We start from the raw sequence: 9,819 nt of genomic DNA, 5'->3' as shown, positions 1-9,819 counted from the left end.
CCCTTGCCTCAGGAGATATATCTAAAAAGAAATTGTTATGCTTGATGTCAGAGAAATTACTACCTGTGCTCTCTTCTAGGACTTTTATGGTTTTAGGTCTCACATTTAGGTCTTTAATTTTTAATTTATTTTTGTGTATGATATAAGAAAGTGGTCCAGTTTCATTCTTTTCCATGTTGCTGTCCAGTTTTTCCAATACCATTTGTTGAAGAGACAGTCTTTTTCCCTTTGCATATTCTTTCCTGCTTTGTTGAAGATTAATTGACCATGTAATCGGGCTTATTTCTGGATATTCTGTTCTGTTCTATTGCTCTGTGTGTCTGTTTTTGTGCCTGTACCATACTGTCTTGATAACTATAGCTTTGTGATATAGCTTGAAGTCCAAAATTGCGATGCCAGATTTGCTTTCCTTTTTCAAGGTTGCTTTGGCTGTTCAGGGTCTTTTGTGATTCCATACAAATTTTAGGATTGTTTGTTCTAGTACCGTGAAAATTGCTATTGGTATTTCAGTAGGGATTGCATTAAATGTGTAAGTTGCTTTGGGTAATACAGACATTTTGACAATATTTATTCTTCCAATTCACAAACATGGAATGTCTTTCCATTACTTTGTTTCATCTTCAGTTTTTTTTTCAGTGTTTTTTAGTTTTCAGAGTACACATCTTTTTACCTCTTTAGGTAGGTTTATTCCTAGGTATTTTATTATTTTTTTGTACCGTTGTAAACGGAGTTGATACCTTAATTTCTATCTGCTGCTTCATTATATGTATATAAAAATACAACAGATTTCTGTACATTGATTTGGTATCCTGCAACTTTACTGAATCAGTTCTAGCAGTTTTTTGGTGGAGTCTTTTGGGTTTTCTATGTATGGTATCATGTCATTTGCAAATAGTGAAAGTTTGATTTCTTCCTTACCAGTTTTGATGCCTTTTATTTCTTTCTGTTGTCTGATTGCTGTGGCTAGGACTTCCAGTGCTATATTGAATAAAAGTGGTGAAAATGGACATCCTTGTCTTGCTCCTGACCTTGGGGGATTTTTCTCTGTTGAGTATGGTGATGTTAACTATGGACTTTTCATATATGACCTTTACCATGTTGAGGTAAATCTACTTTGTTGATGGCTTTTCTCATGAATAGATGTTGTACTTTGTCAAAGGCTTTTTCTACATCTCTTGAAATGACCATATCCTTTCTCTTATTAATGTGATGTATCATGTTGATTAATTGCAAATATTGGACAACACTTCCAACCCAGGAATAAATCTCTCTTGATTGTGGTGAGTTTTTTTTTTTTTTTCATGTATTGGGTTTTTTTGGTTTGCCAGTAGTCTGTTGAGAATTATCACATCTATGTTCATCAGCGATATTGGTCTGTAGTTCTCTTTCTCTCTCTCTCTCTCTTTTTTTTTTTTTTTTGGTGGATGGTGTCTTTATCTGGTTTTGGTATCAGGGTAATGCTGTCCTTGGAATGAATTTGGAACATTTCCTTCCTTTTCTGCTTCTTGGAAAAGTTTGAGAAGAATAGATATTAACTCTTCCTTAAATATTTGGTAGAATTTTCTTATGAAGCTGTCTGATGCTGGACTTTTGTTTGTTTAGAGCTTTTTGATTATTGATTCAATTTCTTTGCTGATTATTGGTCTGTTCAAATTTTACATTTCTTCCTGTTAACAAAATTCCTGCCAATTTTGTTAGGTTATATATTTCTAGGAATTTATCTATTTCTTCCAGGTTGTCCAGTTTGTTGGCATATAGTTTTTCATAATTTTCTGTTATAACTGAGAGTAATAAAATAATAGCAGGGGACTTTAACACTCCACTTCCATCAATGGATAGATCATCCAAACAGAAAATCAACAAAGAAACAATGATTTTGAGTGACACACTGGACCAGATGGATTTAACAACTAGTTATATGCAGAACATTCTATCCTAAAACAGCAGAATACACATTCTTTTCAAGAGCACATGGAACAATCTCCTAAACAGATCACACATTAGGCCACAAAAAGAGCCTCAACAAATTAAAAAAGATTGTAGTCTTACCATGCACCTTTCTGACCACAGTGCTATGAAACTAGAAGTCAACCACAAGAAAAATTCTGGAAAGCCCAGAAATACATGGTGGTTTGTATAATTGTTTGTATTTCTGTGGTGTTGGTTGTTATTTTCTTTCTCTCATTTGCGATTTTATTTGGGTCTTTTTTGTTCTATCTTGATATGTCTGGTTAGAGGTTTATCAATTTTATTGATTTTTTTTTTAAAGACTCAGCTGCTGGTTTCATTGATCTGTTCTATTAGTTTCTATATCATTTACTTCTGCTCTAATCTTTACTATGTTCTTCCTTCTGCTAGTTTTAGATTTTGCTTGTGTTTGTTTTTGTTTTTGTTTTCTGGCTCCTTTAGGAGTAAGGTTAGATTGTTCGAGATTTTTCTTGCTTCTTGAGAAGGCCTGTATTGCTATATACTTCCTTCTTAGAACTAAGTTCCAAAAGTTTTGAACTTGCTAAGTCCCAAAAGTTTTGAACTATTGTGTTTTCATTTTCATTTGTTTCTAGTAATTTTTTATTTCTTCTTTGATTTCCTGGTTGACCCAGTCATTGTTTAGTATCCTGTTCTTTAACCACCATGTATTTCTGGGCTTTCCAGAATTTTTCTTGTGGTTGACTTCTAGTTTCATAGCACTGTGGTCAGAAAGGTGCATGGTAAGACTACAATCTTTTTTAATTTGTTGAGGCTCTTTTTGTGGCCTAATGTGTGATCTGTTTAGGAGATTGTTCCATGTGCTCTTGAAAAGAATGTGTATTCTGCTGTTTTAGGATAGAATGTTCTGCATATAACTAGTTGTTAAATCCATCTGGTCCAGTGTGTCACTCAAAATCATTGTTTCTTTGTTGATTTTCTGTTTGGATGATCTATCCATTGATGGAAGTGGAGTGTTAAAGTCCCCTGCTATTATTTTATTACTCTCAGTTATTTCCTTATGTTTGTTATTAGCTTCTTTTTGTATTTGGGTGCATAAATATTTAGAATTGTTTTATCTTCTTGAATTGTCCTCTTCATGATTATATAGTGTTCTTCTTTGTATCTTGTTACAGTCTTTGTTTTAAATTCCATTTTGTTATAAATATTGCTACTCCAGCTTTCTTTTGATATGTATTTGCATGAGAAATGTTTCTCCATTCCCTCACTCTCAATCTGTTGATATCTTTAAATCTACAACAAGTCTCTTTCAGGTAGCGTATAGATAGGTCTTGTTTTTTTACCCTTTAAGTCACCTTGTGTCTTTTGATTAAAATATTTAGTCCATTTAGTCCAAATAATTTGCATTTAGTCCAAGAAATTATTGATAGATATGCATTTATTGCTATTTTATTACTTGATTTGCGATTGTTGCTGAAGATTTCCCCAATCCTTGTCTTTCTTCTTTCCTGGTTTTCTGTTCTTCTTTAGTAATATATTAGGATTTCTTTTCCTTTACTCTTTGTATATCTATTAGTGGCTTTTTATTGGTAGTAACCTCTAGCTTTATATATAACTTCTGCATATAGCAGTAAATATTACATTGATAGTCATTTATGTTTGAACCCATTCTTTACTCCTTTCCTTCCCATGCTTTTAGTATATGGGAAGTATATTTTATATATTTAGTATATGGAAGTATATTTTACATCCTTATTTTGTGAGTTCCTTGGCTGATTTTCTAGAGAAATATTAATTTTTACTGCCTTTGTGTTTCCTACTTTCATACTGTCATTTTTGATCTGTCCTTACCACTCAATGAATTCCCTTTTGAATTTCTGGCAGGGCTGGTTTAGAGTTTGTGTTGCCCTTGGCCCACAAGAACAACAAGAAGCCTGGTTCCGTGTTAATGCTTCATTTCCATTTATTTTGTCAACTTCCTTAGCTTATATGCGGCAGGGTGACCAATAAGGGGCCAAGCAATGGGGAGAGCCAATGAGAGTCCTGTTACTATGCTGATTAAATTTGAAACAGCCAATGACTATGTCCTCCTTTAGGCGGGCTTCACCGGAAAGTTTGTTGTATACTTGCAGCGTATTTTGCTGGCAGTGAGCCAAGCGCCTTCTTGTAATGGCGGGGACTTTCCCAGCCAGAGGCAGTCCCCAACAGTTTGTAAATTCCTTTTTTGTTTGTTTGGGAAACTCTTTATCTCTCCTTCTATTCTGAATGATATTTTTGCTGGACAGAGTATTCTTGGCTGTTTTTTCCCCATTCAGCACAGAGTTTTTTCCCCATTCAGCACTTTGAATTATCATATCATTCCTTTCTGGCTTGGAAAGTTTCTGCTGAAAAATTCACTGATAGCCTGATGGGGTTTTCTTTGTATGTAACTATCTCCTTTTGTCCTAATGCTTTTAATATTTTTTTTCTTTATGACTATATTTTGCCATTTTAATTTGCCACTTAATTGCCGTGGTGTGGATCTGCTTTTGTTTTTTGTTTGGGGGGGCAGTTCTCTGTGTTTTCTGGATGTAGATATCTATTTCCTTTCCCTGATAAGAGAAGTTTCAGCTATTATTTCTTCAAATAAATTCTCTATGCCCCTTTTTCTCTCCTTCTTCTGTGACTCCTATAATATATATATTATTATGTTTGGTGGAGTCACTGAGATCCCTGAGTCTAGTCTCATTTTGCATAATTCTTTTTTTTTCTTTCTCTTGTTCAGCTTGATTACTTTCCATTACTCTGTCTTCCAGGTCATTAGTTTGTTCCTCTGTTTCTTCCAGCCTGCTGTTCATTCAATCAAGTATGTTTCTCATTTCATTTATTGAGCCTTTATCTCTGCTATGTTACCCTTTATCATCATGTTAATGGTTTCACTGATGTCCTCTACTCTTTTACTAAGTGAGTATCCTTATGATCATTGCTTTAAATTCTCAATCAGGCAAGTAATTTATATCTGTTTTTCCTGATCTCTGGTCATGATCTTGTTCTGTTCTTTTTTGGGGGGGGGGGACAAATTCCTCTGTTTTCTCATTTTGTCTAAGTCTCTGTACCTGTTTCTCTGTGTTAAGAAATTCACCTATGTCTCCTGTTCTTGAGGGTAATAGCTTTAAGAAGAAGAAGAGGTCCCCTCTGTGTACCCCAGGTGCTCTTCCGATCACTGTTTTCACACTGTCTATAAATGGGTTTTGCCTAATTTCTCTCCAAGAGAAGCCTCAATGTCCTCCTAGCTCTCCCAGAGCCACTGGTTGCAAGAGCTCATGAAATTTGAGCACTCTTGCTTTCTAAGCCAGTTGCTATAGGGATTCATTTTCCCAGTGCACTCTCCTATGTTACTCTGTCTTTTGCCATTCTGTATGACCGCAGCAACCCCCACATCCCACCCCACCAGCTTGCCACCACAGTGGCTAAGATCTGTTTCTCTCCCAAACTGCATCTCTATACTTTTTATCTTCTTCAATGTGGTATCTTCTCTATCTTTAGTTGTGGAGTTTGTTCTGCCAGTCTTCAGATCTATCTCTGGGGTATGTAGCATAACTGATTAGTTATCTAGTTATATTCATGGGATGAGGTGAGTCTAGGGTCCCTCTACTCCATTGCCATCTCCCACCTCTTCTCCTCCTTCCTGACTCTTAATCAACATTGAAATATTCCCTAATCCCTTTAAACTCAGCACTTGAAATGGGTACCATTTGGGGGCTATAAGATAATAATCTTCATTCCTATTGCAAATAAGAAAAGGTAATGCTTCAGATTTAATGGCTATCAACTCTCTGCTTTCTCTACAAATAGGCCCAATTTACATTGGTGTCAAAATTAAAGGAGGCAGAACAAATTATACCTTGTGAGAGGACAGACATGGTATAAAATGCAAAAGGAATTACAAAGAGGCTTTTATGTGACCTGCAATTCTTTGAATCAGGAGAGATTTGGGGCTCTCTCTAAAATATTTAAAAATAGAGATTAAAAAAAAAAAAAACAGAACCCAAGTAAATTGTTTGACAGATTACCAAGAGATGCTGTATTTTTGAACCACTGAAGCAAGTTTTCACTACCTTTAAATAGCCTGAATTGGGTGAAAGAAAGTATGAAACCCCATCTGGGAACAAAGTACAGAACTAATACAACTATGAAATAGAAAACAGTCAAGCGAGAGCTGTCCTTTTCTTGGGAGGGCTGTCCCAGGCTGAATAGAATCTGCCTGCCTGGGACATAATGCTCCTCCACATATTCTGCTTCTTAGCACACTGCCAAGAGCTAGCTGGCATGGGGAAGGAAAACTGATCTTGCTCCAATTGGGGACTGGCTCTATGGTGCATTTTGTGTTCTACAGCTCTCCATGAGATCATACTGAAGTCAAGCTTCAGCTAAGAACATGCACTGGCTTAGCTCTTTTCTCTGACCTGTCTTCCTTGTTTTATTCCCTATTGGAAAGTCCCCCCCACTCCAGTAAATCCCACCTACAATCATCCTTGTCTTAGGCTCTGCTGCTAGGGAGCCTACTCTAAGATAGTGGCTTATAGGAATTTTATTTTGGAAGAACTAGAATGCAGGCTAGCATCCTAGACACTTTCTTGGACTCTTGGCCTTGTTAGAGAATAAGGTTGTAGGTAGTGGAAGACTTTAAGGAAAAGGAAAGAGAGAGCAAGAATGGATGGTGAAAAAAAAAAATTCCCGACTGATTAAAACCTTGTACTGTAGCAGATTAGATTCCTAAGGACCTATAAATATGAATGCCACTTTTCCAACATGTCCTCAAACTGGAAGATGAGGTATTTTGAGGATGTGGCCACAAATACCCTTGGATCTTGGGTCTACCTTTTCTGTGCTTCTTCGTTTGGCCTTATTTTTCAAGCACCAAAAAATTTCCCTGAACTTACTTCCAGTTAGATTCAGTGGGGGCTCTCAACTATGAAATGGTGGTTTTGTATTCCTCTAGCTAGCAGCTGGCATTGACTATTCTTCCACAGGACAATTAGAGTGCTGGCACCACTATGGAGTACATCATCTGTAATACGATTTGCTATAACAGCTACAGGAGGTTCTAGGGTTAGTCACTTCTTTTTTTCAGAACAGTCAAGAGAGCCACCACTTATCAAGGACCCATTCTGAGTTCATAGTTTCTTCAGATAGTAGTAGAATTATTCAAAGATTTGGTCTCTGGGGTCAGCTTCCCCCTACAGAGTTTGTAATGATTAAGTGAAATGATACTTTTAGAGCACTTAACTTAGGGTTGGCATGAGGTTATGCCTGGTAGATGTCATTTATCATGATGACATTTCCTGAGCCTCTCTAGCATTGATTCCATGAGTCCTTTCATGTTGCCTCTTCTCTTTGCTCTGTCAGTCTAGTTCTTGGTCCTTTGGGCTCTCAGAGTATTGCCTCTTGCTGAGGGTGATCCAGACTCTGTCTGCAGACTCCCAAGCTCTTTGATCTTATTTCTTACATGATTGACTCCATTCAACCCCATTTCAGCTTCTGGCCCCATTTATTTGGTGACACCTCTCTTCCGCGAGTCTCCGCCTTTGACAACTTGTGTCTTGCCTTTCTCTTCAATAATTCTTGCCCCTCAGGTTTTGACAATTACTATGATCTTGGGTAAGAAAACTTCCTCCCCATTAATGTAGCTCAGGAATTATGTTGAACATTATTAGCTATATTGTACTTGTTTTCCCACCCCCTGAGTTGAAGGAAATGCAGTTACCTCCTTCTGCTTTAGGCATAGAAAAGCAAGGACTTGGGGGGGAAAGAGTCCTACTACAGTCCTCCTAATCTCATGGTTGAAGTACTCCTTACCCCACCTTCAACCAAGATGGGATCTGTATTATCAATGGTATGCACATTAGAAACTTGTGTTTAATGTTAATGTTGGACTTAATTGCTATTTCTTAGTTCTATTTGATTGGAGAACAATATGCTCTATTATAAACACCTCATTATCTGGTCATGGCTCTATGTTCTCTATTCTTTTAGTGGCTGAATTCATTATTGATGAAGATATGAGGAGAAAATATATGGGAGATAATTTTCTTGTACTTTGTACTTCTCAGAAGTACAACTGGTCATAACAACACATCAGTGCTTTGTGGCTTCAAGAGATTTGTGTTTGGGGAGTAAGAGACTGTGGTGGTTGTCTCAATTTTCCCTTTTATTTAAAAAAAATAATTTATTTATTTATTTGATAGAGATCACAAGTAGGTAGAGAGGCAGGCAGAGAGAGAGAGAAGGAAGCAGACTCCCCATGAAGCAGAGAACCTGATGTGGGGCTTGATCCCAGGACCCTGAGATCATGACCCAAGCTGAAGGCAGAGGTTTTAACCCACTGAGCCACCTGAGCACCCCTCAATTTGACCTTTATGCCTGAAACCCTGCACTCCACATTCCAATCTTTGAATTTTTCCAAATTTTCTACCTTAGGGTCCACACCCAGGCCTCCTCCTATTTGTTTTCCAGCACCACACTTTGTACGGGATATGGGGATCTCAAGCCAGGGCAGCTTTATCTTAAGCACTCAACTTTACCCAAGGTAGAGTTAGTCTTGGACATTAACACAAATGAAAAGTTGAAAGAAACCTATTAGCTTACTTTGTGAAAAAATAATTCAGTAATGTTGGGGATAATTTTTGAGGTTTTCCTCTCTCTAGTCATTTTTCTTAAAGATGAAGTTCTGGACTGTAGACCAGACTTCTCCATTTATTAGTGGTACCATGGACATGGCACAGCACCTAGTTTAGCCTCTGGTTCTGCTTCCTTCGAATGGGCATAGTAACTACCTTGTGGAATCACTGTGAAGATGGGCATTCCTGGCACAAAGAAATGATCTAAAAAATGGTAGAGATTATCATTACAAACTGCAAGAATTAGTCTAAATATCACAGCTGGGATGGGACCTCTATTATTTAGAAGGTTGAGGTTTACATGAAAGAAAACAAATGTACCAGATGCTGCATTACTGTTCCCATAACTTCACATTAAGTAAAGGTATTGAGTGTGATATGAAATCAATATACAGGCAGAAGAATAAAGATTGAAGGTTTAATGTCCAAGTGGGCTTTATTCATGTTTACCAGGTTATAACAGATATAACCATATTTGTTTGCCCTTTTTTCTTACAAATCCAGAATGTATTACTAAATATCTGTTTGAGACAAATGATGAAAAAGAGGAGAGACATTAGCATTGAAGGCAGGGACTAAAGCTTGTTTAACTCTAGGTATATTTAATTCATGTTTGTGAATTATTAGTACAATAAATGCTGATTTCATTCATAACCAAGTAGGGCTATTTATGTTTGAATGAAAAGCACATACATTTGCTCACACTAAGCTCTATTGTGAACTAAAAAGAAAAAAAAAATACTTTTTATTGTTCAAATAATCGTGCATTAATCAAAGGCTCAAAATGAGGATTCTGAGACTTGTGAGCCTAAACTGGGAATGTTAATGTGCTAGATTGTTTATGTGGCACTATAGAATGGGTTAGGGCTTAATAGAGGTGAACAGGCTCAAGAATATTTTCCAGTGGCTCAGATGCTGCTCATTTAAGCTTTATTATTTTCCACTGGTGATTCTATAGCATGCAGAAGGATGAATTTTTTATTTCTTCACAGCTTCACAGAGAATGAGAGGGTAACAATACCCACAGTAGCAGCAGCTGTGTTTGTGGGCACTGTTTCACTTAGAGGCGTGGAGAAACAAACATGAGGTGGCACATGTATAGAGCCAGCAGGTGCTTTTGGAACTCACCATGTGTTAAGGCTTTAGGGGAGTTAAAGAGACGCCATGCAAATTCCGAGTTCCCACTGGCTTAGTGCCTTCTTCACAAGGTCAATTTTCACAGAATGGCCATGAC

The sequence above is a fragment of the Mustela nivalis genome, assembly GCF_964662115.1.
Source record: "Mustela nivalis genome assembly, chromosome: 12".
Classification (NCBI taxonomy): Eukaryota; Metazoa; Chordata; class Mammalia; order Carnivora; family Mustelidae; genus Mustela; species Mustela nivalis.
This window is presented reverse-complemented; position numbering follows the sequence as displayed.